Here is a 19,743-nt window from a genome sequence, read left to right on the forward strand (position 1 = left end):
TGGGGGGTGGTGTAAAAGGATGGTAAAGTATTATATAATCTGATATCAATTTGGATTTTATTTTGGAGAAGCCATGCGGGGAGGGGAGGGTGAGGGGGGGGTTAGGGAGGAGGGGGGAAAAACGGGGAAAAATCTGTATTTAAAAAACCTTTTCAATAAAAAAAAAGCTAGGACATTTGAATTAAAATGTTTGCTATGAGATTGCCTCTTAAACCATTTTTTATTTTATGGAAAATCCCAGCTACCATCAAGAAACATCTTTTCAGCTAGGCAAGTTGGGTCCACTCAAATAATTTTTTTTTGTATTATCCAAAAGATTCTCTTTGCTCTGAGTTTTCTTTTGTAAACCCAGACATGGTTTCCCTGTATGGATTATAGAGATTGGACTGCTAAAGTGAAGTGAAGAAGAAGTGAAGTTGTTTTGAGTTCCATTTGAGTTTCATTTAAAATCTTCTGGATTGCTGTATAGCATTTGTGGTGGGTTGCCCCCGGTTCGCAAGAACCGGTAGTAAAACTGGCGGGAGGCCCACCCACTGCCCCGGATATCGTCATCAGCGATCTGCACATGCGTAGAAGCGTGATCCTGTTGCGAACCGGTAGTACAGGTATGTAGAATCCACCCCTGATTTGTATCTCTAAGCAGTGGTGGGATTCAACTTTTTTAACAACCAGTTCTGTGGGTGGCTTATTTTGGCGGGCGTGGCTTGGTGGTCATGTGACCGGGTGGGCATGGCTTGGTGGTCATGTGACCGGGTGGGCGTGGCTAGCTGGTCATGTGATTGGGTGGCCATGGCTATGTGCAGGACTACTCAGACGGCTGAAAAAAGTGATTTCTGACTGGTCCTCGCACTTTTGACTGGTCCTCACACTTTTGACTGGTCCTTACACTCATAAATCCTCACATTAATGCCTGTTGCAGCATTCTTAACAACCGTTTTCACAACTGCTTCTCTTCACCACGCTGACAACATAGGGCGCAAAACATAAAATGTGAGGACAGTCATAAGTGCAAGGACCGGTCAAAAGTGTGAGGACCAGTCAAAAATAACTTTTCAGCCCTCTGAGTAGTGCCTACCCAGAGGGCTGAAAAAAGTGATTTCTGACAGGTCCTCGCACTTTTGACTGGTCCTCGCACTTATGACCAGTCATCATTTATGCCCATTGCAGCATTCTTAACAACCGTGACACTCATTGCACAACTGCAGTGCTTCATGTGACCAGGTGGGTGTGGCCAGGTGGTCATGTGGCATCAGTTCTTTGCCCTAATGACAGTGAATTATTACAGAAATAAAATAAAAAAAATATTATCTGACTTTCACAATGAGACAATATCTAATGACAGTTTTTAAATTCCCTTCCCCTTCCCCATCAGGTGCCTAGACAATGGGATTCCATGTGACAACATTGCCCTCCAGTGTCCAAAATGAGGAGAGGACCCATCTTCCTAATTCTCCCAGGAGATTCTTTTGCTGCAGATGTTTCCTCAATATGAGAATGGCAGTTTGGATGTTTAGAACAGTGCTTTTCAAACTTCTTGCAGATTGCACCACTTTTTGGCTATAGCAATATTCGAGTACCACCAGTCGCCTAGCAAGGTGTCAAAAACTTGATGACCGAAAAAAAAGAAAAGAAAAGAAAAGAAAAAAGAAAAAGAAAAAAGGAAAAAAGTGATTGTTGTGGCCCATATGCAGCCTGTGTGGCTGGTGGCTGATTCAGACAGCGAGGAGCCTGGTGTGGTGCTGCGCCAGCAGTCTGTGCAGCTGGCACTCGAGTCAGAAAATGAGGAGGCTGGAGAAGATGTGGTGCCAGAGGCAGGGATTCAGCCAGGGCCTTCAGAACCTCCAGAAGCTCCCTTAAGTGAAGAGGACGAAGAGGAGGAGCCTCTTCTCAATGCATGGGCGCGAAAGCTGCCAAAAGGCAGGAGTGGCTCCTCAGGAGGAGGTCTCCTCGAGAGTAAAGCCTGGGGCTAATTGGCCACTCCCTTAGCCTATTTAAGGAGGAATGCCGACTGAAGCAATTTGCAGGGAACAACTTCATTCACTCTCCTTCGTGCCTTGATCTTAATTCTTTGCAAATTGCTTCTGGGCTTTCATAGTAAGATTATGATTATTTATTCTTTGGATTCTTGTAGGCTGTTAAGAAAGTTTGGAAAAAAAAATTATTTAATTTAGTAAACTAAGGTTTGTACAGACTTTGTGTGTGCTGCATTCTTTGGGGTCCGTAGCTGGGGCAGAACAGTGATAGAGTACAGTTTGTCCTTGACTTACAACAGTTTGCTTAGTGACGGACGTTACAATGGCGCTGAAAAAAGTGACTTATGACCATTTTTGGCACTGAAGACCATTGCAGAATTCCCAGGGTCACACGATTTACATTTGGATGCTTGGCATCATACTTATGACGGTCACAGTGTTTTGCAAACTTCTGATTAGCAAAGCCAATGGGGAAGCAAGATTCACTTTACAACCGTGTGACCCAATTTCCCCATGGCAGTGATTCACTGAACAAATGCGTCAAGAAAAGTCGTAAAATGGGGCAAAAGTTCCTTAACAAGTTTCTCACTTAGCAACAGGGCCGGATTTTCCTATAGGCTAACTAGGCTTCAGCCTAGGGCCTCAAGATCCAGAGGGGCCTACACAGTGTGGGATTCTGGGGGTTCTAGGTGGCTCGGCCGAACCCTTTGTTAAATTGCTGGCTCCCCCGCCCCTCTGCACCACTATTTATTGCCAATAAATAGTGGTGGGCGAGGGGCGGGGGAGCCAGCAATTTAACAAAGGGTTCGGTGGTTTTTTTTGTAATTTTATTGGCCCCCGGAGCTTCAGCAGAGGCTAATTGGCCTCCCGGCTCTCAGCTGATTTGTCTCCACTGTTTTGCTCAGGGCTCTTCTGCTTCCGTGCAAAGGAACGAAACTGAAACTGCTTTGCTGTTGCTGCAAGGTTGGAAAATTAGGCAGGCAGAATTCTTTTCTTTTTCCTCACCAAAAAAGGTACGTGCAAACAATGGGAATTTTAGGGGAAAAGGGAAGAGTTCAGGATTTTAAAACACAAAAGAAAAAAAAGCTGTATTTAACTAGGGAATTGTAATAATTGAGATACTATTAATTGTATATTTCTGAAAGCAGAAATGGTTAAGTTGTGGTTTGGAGGAATATATGGGGGAAATTATTTGGTTTATTATTATTGGTAAATATAATTAATGGATTTGTAAGAAATTGGATTGCATGGAAATAATTGGAATATTCATGTTCATATTGATTAATATACAAAAAAGGTAGTTATATAACTAATTGATTTATATTAAAATGTTGAATTTATATTAAACAACTAATATTACATAATTAACCAATGTGAGGATGGATATAAAAATAGATGACAATGGGAAGGGGTATAATATAGAATAGAAGGGAAAAATTGAATTTGATTAAGATTAGAGATGAGGATGAGGGTAATATTGGTTTTTTACAAAAATAGATGAGGAATAAATATGGCAAAAAGGAAATATAGAAATTGTAAATTTAATTGAAATGACTAAACATTGTTTAAATTTGTGAACCGGCCAAATACTCTGTTCAAAGAAAATACATTGTATGTTTGTATGTGTGTTTCTAATTATTGTTATTTATTCATATTTGTTCTCTTTTATTCTTTAAAGTTTAACAATTCATTCTTTATCTTAATATCTTTATATTTGTTTGGGGTTGGCTTTCTTCCCTTTCATCTTTTTTATTGTATAGCAATCTTTCTCCTCAAACCTACCACCTCTCTTTTCTTTCCTTCTTACTTTCTCTTCCTCCCCCTCTTCTTCTCCTCCCTACTTCCTCTTCCTTTCTCCTTCTCCTCCTCTCTTCCTCCCTCTCTCTCCTACTCTAATTTCCCTTCCCTTCCTTCATCCCTCTCTATTGCTGTATCCTTTTATGCATATGGACTACTCAGAGGGCTGAAAAAGTTATTTCTGACTGGTCCTCGCACTTTTGACCAGTCCTCGAACTTACGACTGTCCTCACATTTTACGTTTTTGCCCTATCTTGTCACCATGGTGAAGAGAAGCAGTTGTGAAATGAGTGACATGGTTGTTAAGAAAGCTGCACGGGCATAAATGTGAGGATGGTCATAAGTGTGAGGACCGGTCAAAAGTGCGAGGCCCAGTCAGAAATGACTTTTTTCAGCCCTCTGGGTAGTCCTTTTGTGCATATGGACTACTCAGAGAGCTGAAAAAGTTATTTCTGACTGGTCCTCGCACTTTTGACCAGTCCTCGAACTTACGACTGCCCTCACATTTTACGTTTTTGCCCTATCTTGTCACCATGGTGAAGAGAAGCAGTTGTGAAATGAGTGACATGGTTGTTAAGAAAGCTGCACGGGCATAAATGTGAGGATGGTCATAAGTGTGAGGACCGGTCAAAAGTGCGAGGCCCAGTCAGAAATGACTTTTTTCAGCCCTCTGAAAAAAGTCTATGCACATAGCCACGCCCACCCGGTCACATGACGAGCTACCCACGCCTACACAGTCACGTGACCAGCTAGCCACGCCCACCCAGTCACATGATTGCCAAGCCACACCCCCAACTAAGCCACGCCCACATAACCTGTTGTTAAAAAATTGAATCCCACCACTGGTGAAAGGGCCTCATAAGTGGAATAGCCTAGGGCCTCTTTCAATCTAAATCCGGCCCTGCTTAGCAACATAAATTTTGGGCTTGTTTGAACGAAAATCCATCTGGTTCAGTTCCAAGCCGGGAGAAAGGTACTGGAGACAAAATGGGGGCTGGAGGCTGATTGGAAAGAAAGGTTCCCTTTATTACTTTATTTAATTTTATTCTGTATTATTTTATTACTACCTGTGAATGACTACTTTAGCTTCAACCTCAATAATACACGAGCACACAATTGATACAAACTTAAAGTAAACCGCTCCAAACTCGATTGCAGAAAATATGACGTCAGCAACAGAGTGGTCAATGCCTGGAATGCACTACCTGACTCTGTTACATCCTCAAACCCCCATAGCTTCAACCTTAAACTGTCTACTGTTGACCTCACCCCATTCCTAAGAGGTCTGTAAGGGGGTGTGCATAAGCGCACCAGCGTGCCTTCTGTCCCTGTCCTACTGTCCCCATTTATTCGTACCCATTTCCTCTATTCACATTCATGTTTATACTTATTCCTGTTATTTCGTACATATTTGACAAACTAACTAACCAGGGGTGGGTTCTAAATTTTTTTACTACTGGTTCTGTGGGCGTGGCTTATTTTGTGGGTGTGGCTTGGAGGTCATGTGACTAGGTGGGCGTGGCTAGCTGGTCAGAGTCATTTCTGGAAGGTCCTCGCACTTACGACCAAGTCCTCGCACTTACAACCCAACTCATTTGTTTGCTTTTAACACTGATCAGCTGTAGGACGGCCCTTTGAAGCCCAGCGGCAAGAGTTTAAACAGTTTTTTTCCCTCTAGTCATCAGCTGGGACTCAGGAGGCAGCAATAGATTGAGGGTGGGACCAAATAAAAGGTAAGAATAACGTGGGTGGGTGGGTGGGTGGGGGAGGCCGGGGGCGGAGAACCGGTTCGGTGACGCCATATCGTCACCGTTACTGGCTCAGCCGAACCGGACCGAACCGGGAGGAACCCACCACTGTAACTAACTAAATATAAATAAATAAATTGATGAAGCAGAACCAACCACACGTGATTCTGGGCAGCTGAGAAAATGGAGTTGAGAGTGCATGGGTTTTTACACCTTCTTTGGACTTTGTATATGAGCTTCCTGTTCCTGGGCAAGAACATATCCTTTAATATTCCCTTGGCTGTTGTCAGATTCCTATGGGGGTCATGTAGGGGTCATAGCTGGCTCTATAGGCAAAAGGAGAAATGCAAATCCTAGATCTTTGTCTGAGCTAATTTTGTCAACCTTTTGTTCGTTGCTTACCTGAGTTTCTCTCTTGACCCAGTCTTTCTAAGTGAATTACCAAATCTGCATTTCTAAAAGCTGGCCTCCTCAGTTTCTGCTTGGAAACTGGGGCTGGTTCCTGCCTCCCTTAAGATTTTTTTTTTCTCCATTTCTCCTATATTTCCCTATATTTCCTATAGGGAAATATAATATTCTTCCTTTTTAATATTTCCCAAAAATATTTCATTCTTCTAGCAGGGAGGGCTTCCCACAGGCTCAATTGTGGTCGTAGATAGTTGAGAACTATCTGTACACCCTCTTTTAATGGGAAAATTGTGCCTGTTTGTCTGACATTAATCTTCTCACTGTTCTATCCCCTTTCTCTCCCTCTGCTTGTCTCAGAGAGGCCTGTCATCTTCTCTTTCCCTGTTGTCTTTTTTTTCTTCCACTTTACCCTCAAAAATCTCTTCCTTTTGTATCTTCTCCTGCAGGGGTGGGCTTCAAAAAATTTAGCAAGGGGTTTTTGCTTAGTTGCTGGGTTGGCGTGGCCATGGCGTGGCCTAGTTGGCCTCCTGCACCACAACAGATATATATATATATATATATATATATATATATATATATATATATGTATGTATGTATGTATGTATGTATGTATGTATGTATGTATGTATATATATATATATATATATATATATATATATATATATATATATATATACATACATATATATATATTAGTAAGTGTTACTGGAAACTTTGCTATGAATGCCACACAGATGTGTATGCTTCAGGAGAAGAAGTAATGGATCAAAACTAATCAAAGAGAGAAGCATCCTAGAACTAAGGAGAAATTTCCTGGCAATGAGAACAATTAATCAGTGGAACAACTTGCCTCCAGAGGTTGTGGGTACTCCATCACCGGACGGGGCTCAGTGAAGTTGAAGAGCAGATCTAAACCTAAAGGAAGATTCTTGTTTGGCTTCAGATTCACTTCCTCTCACTGTGTCTCTTACACAGAAATAGATTGCTGTGTCTTCAGCTTTGAGGCTGTTCGTTTGCAGATTCAACTGGCTTTTGGCATCATCCCTGGAGATGGTGAAGCGGCCCTTCACTTTGTCTGAGTAGGAAGTACCAGAATCGGTGTTTATATATGCCACCCATTCCAGTCCTTTTTCTGAAAACTGTCTCACCCAGACCATCTCATGGCTACTGAAGATGAATCCAGAGGCTTGGCAGGAAAGACGGAGAGACTCTCCAGGTCTTCTCACATCCCCTCCAGACTCCACCAACTGTACTTGAGATTGGATTCCTAAAAAGAAAAGGGTTTTTTTTTTAATGAGATCTCCTGCATACAAGAACAGAACATAGAAATAAAGTTTACAAAGAGGAAATAATTACCTTTGAGGACAACTAGTAAGGACAGAAGATTTAACCACATCTTTTGCTCCCTTGTAGTGAATGGAGGGAAGTGACATGAAAGGATCCAGGAAATATCACAAGGTTATATCAGTGGATTGCCTCTGAAAAAGAAACCACGGGGCTGCTTTAAAGGGGAAATCATGCCTTGATTTACATATCTGTTGGGATAAAAAGCCCAACATGGCATTGTCTAAAATATTTGAGTGAACATATCTTCCATGTGTGTTTTTCATTTAATATTCCAGTGCTAAGAAAAGGATTTTTCCATTTTTCCCATGAGTTTACTGTAGATTCAACTGTACATTCAGTGTAACAAAGGCTAGAAAAAATTAAATACTTCTCAAGGTGACGCAAGGTAATAGGGAATAAACTTATTTATTAGAAAGCATATAAAAAATCTAACACATCTGATGTTTGCTACAAAATTACATCTTTAATTGACTAATCAAAGATTTGAGGCAGGATTTGTATTTATAATGTTTTGACTGTTCACTGAATATGGTAGTAAAATCCTTTCCTTTTGTTTTTATTTCCAGGAAAGATTTGAAATACCTTGACACGTTCTCTGGTGACAAACACCAAAGGTAAATTATTTTATACCAATTCTCATATTCCCTGTGAGCCTTCTACCCTCCTGAGATGCCAAATTTTGTTACGTCTCAGTGGATTATGATGGAAATAACAAAAATCAATCCTCATTGACTAATCCAGGATCTATGGCTCAGTCAAGTTCAAGAACTGCTCTGAAGAAAAGAAGGTTTTTGTCTGGCTTCAGATTCACTTCGTCTCACTCCAACTCTGGTGGAGTTATGTGAAATTATGTCTGAATTTTCATATCTGTTGGGATAAAAGAGCCCTCAGGGCTTGACTAATATATTTCAGTGATTTTGCAATTAACATTCCAGTGCTAAGAAAAGGATTCAGGCCCATTTTTTCCCTTATGAGATAATAGGAAAAAGGGCCAGATTGTTGTATATGAACAAGGACCTAGGAGTACTCATTTCTAAAGATCTAAGTGCCAGAGCCCACTATTACAACATTGCCAAAAAGGCATTAAGAGTTGTTAACCTAATCTTGCCGTAGCTTCTTCTCTGGTAATATTGTACTGCTAACTAGAGCTTACAAAACATTTGCTAGACCAATTCTCAAATACAGCTCATCTGTCTGGAACCCGCACTGCATATCGGACATAAATACAATCGAGAGAGTCCAGAGATATTTCATGAGAAGAGTCTTCCACTCCTCTGCTCGCAACAGAATATCTTATGCCACCAAACTTGAAATTTTAGGCTTACACAACTTAGAACTACGCCACCTTCGGTCAGACCCAAGCGCAGTACATAAAATTATCTGCTACAATGTCCTACCTGTCAATGACTACTTCAGCTTCAACCACAACAATATGCGAGCACACAATAGATACAAACTTAAGGTAAACAGCTCCAAACTCGACTGCAGTAAATATGACTTCAGCAACAGAGTGGTCAATGCCTGGAATGCATTACCTGACTCTGGTTTCATCCCCAAACCCCCAAAACTTTAACCTTAGACTGTCTACTGCCGACCTCACCCCATTCCTAAGAGGTCTGTAAGGGGCGTGCATAAACCCACCAACATGCCTTCCGTCCCTGTCCTAATGTCCCTTTTTATTCATATCCATTTCATGTATTCATAATTCATGTTTATTCTTTTATCTATTATCTTATATATGCTTGACAAATAAATAAATAAAATAAAAAGAAATAATAAAGAAAAAGAAAAAGAAAGCCTGAAAAATTTCAGCCATTCTCAAAATGACTCAAGATATTAGATAATAAACTTACTCATTACAGATTGGCTCGAACATCAGAGTTAGAATGTTTGCTACCAAATTCCTTCCTTAACCTTTGTTTACTTTATGGAACATCCCAAATGCTAAACTAGTTGTATTCACTCAACACAGAAACTAGTGGTGGGTTCCACCCGGTTCGGCCCAGTTCTGTGGGCGTGGCTTGGTGGTGGTGGGTAATGTGACTGGGTGGGCGTGGCCATTTTTTTTGTTTACTTTTAAAACCATTTTAAGAGGTTGTAAAAAAATGGTTTCAAAAGGCTCTGATGATCCCAGCTGAGTTGCCTGATCGGCAGAGGCCTTTTTTCTTTTAACATGAGTAGACCAGTGCCTGCAAAAATACATGAGTAGACCAGTGCCTGCAAAAATAAATGAGTAGACCAGTGCCTGCAAAAATAAATGGGTAAACCGGTATAGCTCTGCAAGCAGTTAAAAACCTGGTAGACCAGTACCTCTGCTAAATCCTAAAGAATTGTCACATGACCATCAAGCCACACCCAAAAAATAAGCCACGCCCACAGAACCGGTAGTAAAAAAAAATTAGAACCCACCCCTGCTCCAGAAGTTGTGAGTGTTCCAGCCTTGGAGGTTTTAAAGAAGAGATTGGATAACCATTTTTTGAAAATCTATAAGGTCTCCTATAGCAGGAGGTTGAAACTATGAAGAAGGAGTTTGAACTATGCAGGAGGTTGTAACTATGCAGGAGGTTGAACTATGAAGAAAGTTAGCAACCACCCCCTATTAGAAGAATGAAATATTTTAGGAAATATTAAAAAGGCAGAATGTTATATTTCCCTGGATGAGAAAAGGAGGAACAGTTTTTTAAAGACAAAGAGCAGCTCCCTGAACCTCCCTGCCCCCAGTAGACATTTTGGTGCCAGCCTATCTACAGAACAATGGACCTCAGCTCCAGGGTGATGGGATTAAGACATGACCCTCCAGGACACAAATAGGATTATGTAGCTCACCACATGGTACGACCAAACCTCTACATTACATCACCCAGCAAGGTTCAACCAACCTTAATTCAGACAACCTCAGCTGGACCCCGGATAGCAGTGGTGGGTTCCTCCCGGTTAGGCCCGATTCGGCCGAGCTGGTAGCAGTGACGATATGACATCACTGAACCGGTTCTCTTTGTCTGGGAGCTGGGCCCTCCCGCCCGTCCGACGTTATTCCTACCTTTTATTTCTTCTTTTTTAGTCCAGCCGATAGGTGCGGCAGAGTGGATTGCCACACCTCAGCTGGGCAGATTTGTAACGTGCTTGGCGGAGCGCAAGTTTGGCAGCGATTGCACGCGAAGTGCGTGCACGAAGAGGCAATCACACGCAAAGCGTGTGCACGAAGAGAACAGGTAGTAAAGGCGGTTAGAACCCACCACTGCTGCATAGCCTCTTGGGAGTCTGACAACCAACAGGCTGTCAGCTTCCAAGCTGCCATAAGGAATGAGAGGAGAGGCTTGAACTTTCACCTACTTAATTCCCCTGAAGAACTGTCTCCACAGAGATAGGATGGGAGGGGGACATTCCTGTGAACTGACAGAGATGGGATGAGTAGAGTGGCTTGGAAGATGGCCAATGAGACGCAGAGAATTGGGAACCGGAAAGAGAGGTTTTGGGGGGCCAAAGTTCAGTGCTAACTGCACATTGAGTCAGGGTCAGTTCGTTATGCTCAATAAAGAGAAAAATTTCCTCAAAGATCGGACGTTTGGAAATTCATTTATTTGGAGATAACAACGAAGCTTGACACAGGATACATTTCTTGCACAGGAACAGGAAGCTCTAGTCTAGGGCAAGGCCCAAGAGAGGATGTAAATATCTCTCACTCTCCACTCATTGTGTTCAACTGCACCAGGACCATGTGCTTAATGGTTCTGCTCAATTAAACCATCTTTCCAAGCAGCCTCCATTTTTCCAGCGTCTTTCTCCCCACTTGGAATTGAACCCAGGTGGACATTTCTTCCTCCAAGGTCTTTCCAAATCTGTTATTCTGTTATTACACTTCCAAAATAAGACAACATACAATTATTTATGTTTTACTGCCTATCACACTGTCTCTGGGTGCATAGGCAGTTGAATTCTGTGACAATGTTGCCCCCAGAATGTTCTCAAATCTCCTCCAGATTCCACCACCTGGACTTGAGATTGGACTCCTAAAAAGAAAAGGCTTTTTTTTTTTTTAAATGAGATCTCCTGCATAGAGGAGCAGAACATGGAAACAAACTCTATATGGGGGAAATAATTCCCTTTGAGGAGTACTAGTAAGGATTAAAGGTTTAGCCAAATCTTTGCTCACTCTAACGAGTGCAGGGAATTGAGAAGAGAGGATTAAGGAAATAGCACAAGGTTTATGATGCCGGGTATTGTCTGAAGAGGGAAACCAATGGGGCTCCTTTAAAGGGGAAACTGTGCCTCGATTTATATATCTGTTGGGATAAAATACATGTTGAGCATCAAGCAACACTCGACACCCTGACGTTACGATGGAAAAGAAAGGCGCTATGCGAGGGGGGACATAAGTACGGGTGACAATGGAGGGTGAAACATGGCGGCTAGGTGTCATACACACTGGTGATGGTATATAGTGGGGCTCGCGTGGGGTGCTGGTGCGGTGTGTGTCAGATAGCAAAACAGCCAGAAGCGATGAAGCCCCGATGATGTCATCTCCCTGCAACTGCACCAGCGGCGGATTTGAACGCCCTTCAGCTGAGGAAAGTTACGAACACGCGCTGGCTAGCAATCAGCTGAGGGCGGACCTATAAAGCATAGCTGAGGGGTGGACCCCTCAGCACCGACTTTATACATGTTATTGTACCGGCATCAACTAGCAGCCGCTGTGTAGCAGGATATTAAACTGGGTTTACTGCCTGAGGCTTGGCATCTTTCCTGACTTCTTGCACCAGCAGCTTAGCGGTGCTGAGAATACATTTTAGTGAACATAATTTACATGTACATTTCATAAGTGACATTCCAGTCCTAAGAAAAGGGTTGGACACATTTTTTTTTTTCCTGGAGTTAATGAAAGAAAGGGCCAGTTTATTGTAGATTAACTACAAAAAATGGCCTGAAAAATTTCATTACTTTTCAAAATGATTCTATGTATTAGAGAATACACTGACACCAGAGGTGGGTCCTACTTACCTTTACTACCGGTTCGCAACACATGCGCAGATCGCCAATGATGACATTGGGGCAGTGGGTGGAGCCTCCCGCCAGTTTTACTACTGGTTCTTGCGAACCGGTCAGAACCGGGGGCAACCCACCACTGACTGACACTCATTCTCGTTTAGGGAAATTTATTAGAGAGGGTTAAAAAAAAAAAAAAGCTAGAAAATTTGAATTAGGATGTTTGGTGTGATTTTGCTTCCTGATCCATTTTTTCTTTGATGGAAAATCCCAACTACCTTTAAGGAAGCAAGTTGGGTCCACCCAACTCACAAATTAAAGCTTAAGTCATAGTGTGACCAAATACAGTCTCTCAATTGACACAGAATAATAAATATTTATTTATTCATTCATTCATTCATTCATTCATTCATTCATTCATTCATTCATTCATTCATTTATTTATTTATTTATTTATTTATTTATTTATTTATTTATTTATTTATTTATTTATTTATTTATTTGGCTTATATGCCACCCTATCTCCCAATGGACTCAGGGCGGCTCACAATAATAAAATGCACAAGCCACAATACAAAGTTAAAATCTAAAACCTAATAAAATTTAAAACCCTTAAAACCCCATCAGTCCAGGTTGGGGAACTTGAATAACCAAGTTTTTAATTCGCGGCAGAAGGTGCAAAGGTCAGGCACCAACCAGAGCTCCAAGGGGAGTCCATTCCAGAGGGTGGGTGCACCCACAGAGAAGGTTCTACCCCTGAGGGCTGCCAGCTGACACTGTCTAGCCGACGGCACCCTGAGCAGGCCCTCTCTATGGGCGCAGACCGGGCGATGGGGTGTCATTGCTGGCTGCAGGTGGTCCGCCAAATAACCTGGGCCTAAGCCATGTAGGACTTTATAGGTCATCACCAGCACCTTGAATCTCACTTTGGAATAGCCAAAGTTTGGATATTAACTTTGTAATATACAAAATATTTTGTTTGCTGTAGGTCATGGGTGTCAAATTCATGGCCTAGGAGCTGGAATCCAGCCCCTTAGATCTGGCCCATGAGGTCACCCTGAAAACAGCGAAGGACCAACCAGCTCCGTTTTCACTGGCAGAGGGTTGCAGGAGGCCGTCATAGCCAAAAACAAAGCTTGGGAGCCCGTTTTCACTAGCAGAGCACTTAAGCCGCCACAGGCGACCCCGACACGAGTGACATTAAGCTGGCCACGCCTGCTCTGGCCCACTAGGTCAAACAGAACTGGCTTCCTAGTAAAGATTATAATTTCTCAGCAAGTTGAGTTCCATTGAAGGAAACTGTGATATCTTCTTGTTTGGTGTATACAGTATATATAATGTATTATATACCCGTATAATCATGTATCTGTAATGTTTTAGCTGTTTTATATGTTCACCAGAGGTGGGTTCTAATTTTTTTTACTACCGGTTCTGTGGGCGTGGCTTATTTTGTGGGTGTGGCTTGGAGGTCATATGACTGGGTGGGCATGGCTAGCTGGTCATGTGACTGGCTGGCCATGGCTATGTGTATAGGGACTACTCAGAGGGCTGAAAAAAGTCATTTCTGACAGGTCCTCACACTTTTGGCTGGTCCTCACACTTATGACCATCCTCACATTTGTGCCCGTGCAGCATTCTTAACAACCATGTCACTCATTTCACAACTGCTTCTCTTCACCATGGCAACAACATAGGGCGAAAAACGTAAAATGTGAGGACAGTCGTAAGTTCTAGGACTGGTCAAAAGTGCAAGGACCAGTCAAAAATATCTTTTTCAGCCCTCTGAGTAATCCATATGCACAAAAGGATACAGCAATAGAGAGGGGGTGAAGGAAGGAGAAGAGAGATGGAAGAAGGAAGGAGAGGGAGGGAAGGAAGAGAAGGGAGGAAGGAAGGGAAGGGAAATTAGAGTCGTAATGAGGGTAAGAGAGGGAGGAAGAGAGGAGGAGAAGGAGAAAGGAAGAGGAAGTAGGGAGGAGAAGAAGAGGAGGGAAGAGAAAGTAAGAAGGAAAGAAAAGAGAGAGGTGGTAGGTTTGAGGAGAAAGATTGCTGTACAATAAAAAAGATGAAAGGGAAGAAAGCCAATACCAAACAAATATAAAGATATTAAGATAAAGAATGAATTGTTAAACTTTAAAGAATAAAAGAGAACAAATATGAATAAATAGCAATAATTAGAAACACACATACAAACATACAATGTATTTTCTTTGAACAGAATATTTGGCCGGTTCACAAATTTAAACAGTGTTTAGTCATTTCAATTAAATTTACAATTTCTATATTTCCTTTTTGCCATATTTATTCCTCATCTATTTTTTTAAAAAACCAATATTACCCTTCATCCTCATCTCTAATCTTAATCAAATTCAATTTTTCCCTTCTATTCTATATTATATCCCTTCCCATTGTCGTCTATTTTTATATCCATCCTCACATTGGTTAATTATGTAATATTACAGTTGTTTAATACAAATTCAACATTTTAATATAAATCAATTAGTTTAACAATCTTTTTCGTATATTAATCAATATAAACATGAATATTCCAATTATTTCCATGCATTCCAATTTCTTACAAATCAATTAATTATATTTACCAATAATAATAAACCAAATAATTTCCCCCATATATTCCTCCAAACCACAACTTAACCATTTCTGCTTTCAACACAATATACTGTACAATTAATAGTATCTCAATTATTACAATTCCCTAGTTAAATAGAGCTTTTTTTCTTTTGTGTTTTAAAATCTTGAACTCTCCTCTTTTGCCCTAAATTTCCCATTGTTTGCACCTATCTTTTTTGGTGAGGAAAAAGAAAAGAAATCTGCCTCTGCCTAATTTTCCAACATAACAGCCAACACCCGCTTTACTTTCAGTTTCGCTTTCAGCTTGATTTGCATAAGGAGAAAAAAAATATCTGCTCCAGCAATTTAGCTCTTTGCAGCAAGCAGCTAAGCCCTGCGCAAAACAGCTGAGACCAAATCAGCTGAGAGTTGGGAGGCATATCTAATCAACGGGCTAATTAGCCTATGCTGAAGCTTTTCTTTTGTTTTTTCTTGCTGTTTGCTTGCAAGGAGGTAACTGCTGTGAGGCACAGGCCAAAGGGTGGGGGCCACCCTTCCTTGCCACTTAGCGCCCCCCTGTCACTCCCTTTTGCCTCTAGCGCCCCCCTGCCGCCCCCCTTGCCTCTTACCTCCCCCCTAAGACACCTACTCATGTCTACGCATTTGTTTTCTTTTAACACTGTAGGGCGGCCCTTTGAAGCCCCGCGGCCAGAGTTTAAACAGTTTTTTTCCCTTAGCCATCAGCTGGGACTCAGGAGGCAGCAATAGATTGGAAATGGGGCCAAATAAAACGTAAGAATAACGTGGGGGGAGGGCCCAGCACCGGTTCGGTGACATCATATCGTGAAGGAAATAACAATAATAAATCCTCGTTGAATAATCCAGGATCTGTGGCTCAATCAAGTTGAAGGACTGCTCTGAAGAAAAGAAGGTTTTTGCTTGGCCTCAGATTCACTTCCTCTCACTGTGTCTCCTACACAGTAATAGACTGCCGTGTCTTCAGCTTTGAGGCTGTTCATTTGTAAATACAGCTGGCTTTTGGCATTGTCCCTGGAGGTGGTGAAGTGTCCCTTTACTTTGTCAGAGTAGTAGACATCTCCTCCATCATAACGTAACCATGCAACCCATTCAAGCCCTTTCCCAGGAGCCTGTCTCACCCAGTTCATGTTGGAGCTGCTGAAGGTGAATCCAGAGGCTTGGCACGAGAGACGGAGAGACTCCCCAGGTCTTCTCACATCTCCTCCAGATTCCACCAGCTGCACTTGAGATTGGACTCCTAAAAAGAAAAAAAAATTAATGAGATCTCCTGCATAGCGGAGCAGAACATGGAAATAAACTCTATATTTGGGACATAATTACCTTTGAGGAGTACTAGTAAGGACACAAGGTTTAGCCACATTTTTGCTCCCTCTAATGAATGGAGGGAATTGTCAAGATGGGATTCAGGAAATAGCACAAGGTTGAGGTTGGTGGGTTTTGTCTGAAGAGGGAAACCATGGGGCTCTTTTAAAGGAGAAATTGTGTCTGAATTTACATATCTGTTGGGATAAAAGACATTTGGGTGAACATAACTTACATCTACATTTTGTAATCAACATTCTAGTCCTAAGAAAAGTTTTGGATACATTTTTTTCCTTGAGTTAATAGATAAAAGAGTCAGTTTACTGTACATTAACTACAAAAAAGGCTTGAAAATTTCACTACACTTCCAAATGATTTTAGTAATACGGAATAAATGGACACGTTAGTCCCATTTAAGGACACTTATTAGAGAGGTTAAAAAAAGCTACTATATTTGAATTAAAATGTTTGCTATCAGATTGTTTCTTAAACCATTGTTTATTTTGTGGAAAATCCCAGCTAGAATCAAGGAACACTTTTTCAGCTAGGCAAGTTGGGTTCACTCAACTCACAAAGTCAAACTTAACTCATATTGTGACCAAATACAATTACTCAATTCAAACAGAATGATAAATAATTCTCTTTGTATTATCCAAAAGATTCTGTTTGCTCTGAGTTTTCTTTTGTAAACCCAGACATGGTTTCCCAGTATGGATTAAAGAGATTGGACTCCTAAAGTGAAGTGAAGAAGAAGTGAAGTTGTTTTGAGTTCCATGGGGAAAAAGTTTAAAATCTTCTGGATTGCTGTATAGCATTTGTATCAGTGGTGGGTTGCCCCCGGTTCGGACCGGTTCGCAAGAACCGGTAGTAAAACTGGCGGGAAGCCCTGCCCACTGCCCCGGATGTCGTCATTGGCGATCTGTGCATGCATAGAAGCGCGTCCTATTGCAAACCGGTAGTAAAGGTAAGTAGAAACCACCCCGATTTGAATCTATAAGCAGTGGTGGAATTCCACTTTTTTAACAAATGGTTCTGTGGGCGTGGCTTATTTGGGGAGCATGGCTTGGTAGTCTTGTGACCAGGTGGGTGTGGCTAGCTGGTCATGTGACCAGGTGGGCATGGCTATGTGCATAGGGACTACTCAGAGGGCTGAAAAAGTGATTTCTGATCAGTTCTTGCACTTTTGACCGGTCCTCGCACTTATGACTGGTCATCATTTATGCCCATTGCAGCATTCATAACAAGAGTGTCACTCATTTCACAACTGCTTCTCTTTGCCGTGGTCACAAGATAGGGCGCAAAATATAAAATGTGAGGACAGTCGTAAGTGCAAAGACCAGTGAAATGTGTGAGGACAAGTCAAAAATAACTTTTTCAGCCCTCTAATTAGTTTCTATGCACATAGGGACTACCCAGAAGGATGAAAAATATGATTTCTGACTGGTCCTCGCACTTATGACCGCTCATCATTTATGCCTGTTGCAGCATTCTTAACAACCGTGTCACTCATTTCACAACTGTAGTGCTCCATGTGACCTGGTAGGTGTGGCCACGTGGTCATGTGGCATCGCTTCTTTACCCTAATGACAGTGAATTATTACAGAAATAAAATAAAAAATATATATTATCTGACTTTGACAATGAGACAATATCTAATGACAGTTTTTAAATTCCCTTCCCCTCCCCCACCAGGTGCCTAGACAATGGGATTCCATGTGACAACATTGCCCTCTAGTGTCCAGAATGAGGAGAGGACCCATCTTCCTAATTCTCCAAGGAGATTCTTTTGGTGCAGATGTTTCCTCAATGTGAGAAGGGCCGTTTGGAGGTTTAGAACAGAGCTTTTCAAACTTCTTGCAGATTGTACCACTTTTTGGCTATAGCAATATTCGAGTACCACCAGTCACCTAGCAAGGTGTCAAAAACTTGATGACCAAAGAAAGAAAGAAAGAAAGAAAGAAAGAAAGAAAGAAAAGAAAAGAAAAAGAAAAAGAAAAAGAAAAAGAAAAAGAAAAAGAAAAAGAAAAAGAAAAAGAAAAAGAAAAAGAAAAAGAAAAAGGAAAAAAGAAAAAAGTGATAAAGTACAGGTCGTCCTTGACTTACAAAAGTTTGCTTAGTGACGGAAGTTACAATGGCACTGAAAAAAGTGACTTATGACCATTTTTGGCACTGAAAACGAATTTCGGCCAATTGAAGACAATTGTCCAAAAAGACAATTGACACTTAAACATATTTTATTCCCTAGCACATCCCCTCCAGCTAAATGGGCAATTGGACTTTCTATGGCAACATGGCTTCCAGAGTTAAAACTGAAGTCAGGACACATCTTCTTAATTCTCCAAGGAGATTCGTTCACAGCAGGTATTTCCCCAATGTCTGTTTATCAGTTTGGATATGTAGAAGGATTATCCTAAGGTTTCCTTTTCACCCTTCCGCCCAACACTAAACAAGCACATTTCATTCCAGTGAAGTCAAATCAACTGGTAGAATTGGAATTTTTTTATTTTAGTTACAGCAACTTTTTTAATACCTACATCCAAACTTCTTCAAGTTCTCACTAGACAATTATCAAACCTCATTGATAACCCAGGATTTGAGGCTTAGACAAGGTGAAGAGATTCTCTGAAGAAAGGAAGGTTCTTGCATGGCATCATATTTACTTCCACTCTCTGTGTATGTGAGTATGTAGCAGAGTAATAGACTGTCGTGTCTTCAGCTTTGAGGCTGTTCATTTGCAGGTACAGATGGCTTTTGGCATTGTCCCTATAGATGGTGAAGCGACCCTTGACTTTGAGTAGTAAATGCTAGATGAAGTTGGATATATCCATGAAACCCATTCCTGTCCTTTCCCAGGAGACTGTCTCACCCAGCTCATCTCATAGCTGCTGAAGGTGAATCCAGAGGCTTGGCAGGAGAGACGGAGGGACTCCCCAGGTCTTCTCACATCTCCTCCGGACTCCACCAGCTGCACTTGAGATTGGACTCCTAAAAAGAAAAGTGTTTTTTTTTTTTTAAAAAAAAAATGAGATAGAGGAGCAAAACATGGAAATAAACTCTATATGGAGGGAATAATTACCTTTGAGGAGTACTAGTAAGGACACAAGGTTTAGCCCCATTTTTTGCTTCCTCTAATGAATGGAGGGAATTGACAAGAGAGGGTTCAGCAAATAGCACAAGGTTTAGGTTGGTGGGTGTTGTCTGAAGAGGGAAACCAGGGGGCTCTTTTAAAGGGGAAATTGTGTCTGAATTTACATATCTGTTGGGATAAAAGACATTTCAGTGAACATAATTTACATGTACATTTCATAAGTAACATTCCAGTCCTAAGAAAAGGGTTGGACACATATTTTTTTTTCCTGGAGTTAATGAAGGAAAGGGCCAGTTTATTGTAGATTAACTACAAAAAAAAGGCCTGAAAAATTTCATTACTTTTCAAAATGATTCTATGTATTAGAGAATACACTGACACCAGAGGTGGGTTCTACTTACCTTTACTACCGGTTCGCAACGCATGCGCAGATCGCCGATGATGACATTGGGGCAGTGAGCAGAGCCTCCCACCAGTTTTACTACTG

General features: G+C 41.5%; 1 long non-coding RNA gene across 1 annotated transcript; it reads right to left on the minus strand.

Annotated features, from left to right (window-relative positions):
• Positions 1-18,653: 18,653 nt before the first annotated feature.
• Positions 18,654-19,450, minus strand: LOC117659584 (uncharacterized). The gene is made up of 2 exons (XR_015733659.1): positions 19,245-19,450; positions 18,654-19,153 (listed from the first exon to the last, which is right to left on the minus strand). It is a non-coding gene; the product is annotated as an uncharacterized LOC117659584 (long non-coding RNA).
• Between the last annotated feature and the right edge of the window lie 293 nt (positions 19,451-19,743).

Source organism: Pantherophis guttatus, chromosome 4, assembly GCF_059756535.1.
Source record: "Pantherophis guttatus breed Tessera chromosome 4, ASM5975653v1, whole genome shotgun sequence".
In the NCBI taxonomy this organism is placed as follows: Eukaryota; Metazoa; Chordata; class Lepidosauria; order Squamata; family Colubridae; genus Pantherophis; species Pantherophis guttatus.